Raw genomic sequence first — 2,303 nt, 5'->3', positions numbered from 1 at the left:
TTTCTTGCATGTCTATCACATAAATATATAATATACCAATTTAGGTGCGCTTTTACTATTGCAAATACGTGGGCTCTTGTGTCAGTAAGATATAAACTTTGAAAACTAGCAATCATGTCCGAATCTCATTAGCTTTGGTTAAAATAGTGCGCTTTCCTATTGCAAATACGTGGACCCACGTATCAGTGGGCATAAACTTTGACAGCCGGCAATCACGTCCAAATATAGTTAGGTTTAACTTAAGACTTAATCGAGAAGAAAATTACCCTAATTATGACCGTTACTTAGCTTAATCTTGACGCCGACTTAAACCGGCTTAAATGGATTAGCGGGGCCTTCGTATCTCTCGTCTTCCCCCAAAACCGAAACCCTAAGCGAGCCTCTCCTCTCCCTTTTCTTCTTCCAAATTCTTCCCAAGAAAAAAAAAACTCTAGCTTTTCGGTGCCCCTATCTTCTCAATTCTCGCGGAGATCCAGGGTTTTCTGCCCTAAATCGTTAAAGATTCGACGATCCAAGGCGGAAGAGGAGCCTATCTCAAGCAGAGGGTTTTCTGCCCTAAATCGTCAAAGATTCGACGATCCATGGCGGAAGAGGAGCCTATCGAGGGTTTTCTGCCCTAAATCGTCAAAGATTCGACGATCCATGGTGAGAGAGGAGCTGATCTCAAGCGATTTCAAGGTAACGATCTTATTTTTTTTACTATTTATGGGTACATTGGAAATTTCTGCGGCTTACATCCTTGATCGATCAATGCAGGTAAATTCTCCCATCCTCAAGTTCCCATCGCTGGATCCATGGTGGGGAAGTACTTCGAAGAAAATCAAAGTTGGGAAAGGTAACATCTTGACCCTTTAATTGAAGATAACTTTTTTATTTTTGTTCAGTTCTGTTGAAATCATGTTCTGATGTTGATAGCTAGAAACATACTGTCATCAAATTTCTTGAACTTGTCATCTTTAGATGTAAAAACCTTCCTTGGCAATGTATTTAATTAACTCGCTTATTCTTTCTGATGCAAACTTGTTAATTGTTTGTTGGTTTTCTTAGCAAGCGTAATTAGTGCAACTTAAGTAAAATCTTGGATGGTTGTTTTGCTTGAGATTAAAAAACTTTGGTTAGCCATCACATTGTGCTGCTTCTGTGAGCACGTCATTGTGGCCTTATGGGTTATGTATTTTAATTTAATAACCTATTCTTTATGATGCAAAGTTGATAACTGCTTGTTGGCTTTTTTAGCACACATAATTAGTGCAGCTATAGTAAAATCTTAGGGTAGCTGTTTTGCTTAAGATTAAAATATTTTTTTACAAATTTGTAAACTACATTTTTTTCAAAATGCAAAATTTTGACTTTTCAAACCTTTTAAAAAGTTTTTTCAAACGATTCGCCTTAATGACTTTTTAGCATTTTCCAATACCATTTTACGTACTTACATTTTTTTTTTCAAATTTCCAATTTCTTAAACTCTTTCCACTTTCACATATTTTCAATTTGTTCATGCTTTCTAATTTCAAACTATTTTCAAGTTTTCATATTTCGTAGAGAAAGTTTTAATCTTCTAAAGTTTTCAACGATTTAAATGTTATAAAAAGTAGGTTTGATAGATATTTACATTCCAAACTTTCCAATTTCTCAAACTATTTCCATTTTTACATATATTCAAAAAATTTAAACTATCCTATTTTCAAACTTTTTCAAGTTTACTTTAAAAGTTTTCTCAAACTTTGTTTTTTAAATTTCCAAACATCAAATTTCTCAGAACTCTTTTGACATTTGACTATAATTTTCAAACTTTTTAATTTCTTAAACATTTTTTTTTTCACTTTAACATAGTTGACTTGTTTTGCATTTCATTTAGCTTTCAATTGTTCCAATTTCTCATACTTTTCAAACATTCCAAGTTCTTATGATTTAGCTTTAAACTTTCCAAAATTTCAAACTATTTTCAAATTTTGTATTTTATAGAAAAAGTATTAATCTTGAAAAAGTTTTCATCATTTTAAACTATAAAATAGGCTTTTCTGCATTTTCAAATGTCATTTTTAGATATTTATATTTCAAACCTTCCAATTTCTCTAACTCTTTCCACTTTTACATATTTTCAAAATTTTTAACTTTTCTATTTCGCAATTTCTTTTCCATTTTTATATAATTAGATTTTTTGAGCTTTCCATAATTGAAACTTCTTGATTTTTTTTATTTTTTGAATATTCAAACTTTTTCAAGTTTTCATGACTTTACATGTTGCTATAAACTTTTTTTTAAACTTTCCAATCTTCCATTTTCTCAAGCTCCTTTGTCAT

General features: G+C 31.5%; 1 long non-coding RNA gene across 1 annotated transcript; it reads left to right on the top strand.

Moving 5' to 3' along the window:
• The first annotated feature begins 337 nt into the window (after positions 1-337).
• On the top strand, positions 338-1,005 carry LOC109828614. Its single transcript, XR_002243773.1, has 2 exons — positions 338-678; positions 757-1,005. It is a non-coding gene; the product is annotated as an uncharacterized LOC109828614 (long non-coding RNA).
• Positions 1,006-2,303: the final 1,298 nt, after the last annotated feature.

Source organism: Asparagus officinalis, unplaced genomic scaffold (genome assembly GCF_001876935.1).
Source record: "Asparagus officinalis unplaced genomic scaffold, Aspof.V1 AsparagusV1_Un2885, whole genome shotgun sequence".
Lineage (NCBI taxonomy): Eukaryota > Viridiplantae > Streptophyta > Magnoliopsida > Asparagales > Asparagaceae > Asparagus > Asparagus officinalis.
The sequence above is the reverse complement of the archived record's forward strand: the minus strand, read 5'-3'. Positions and strand labels throughout refer to the sequence as shown.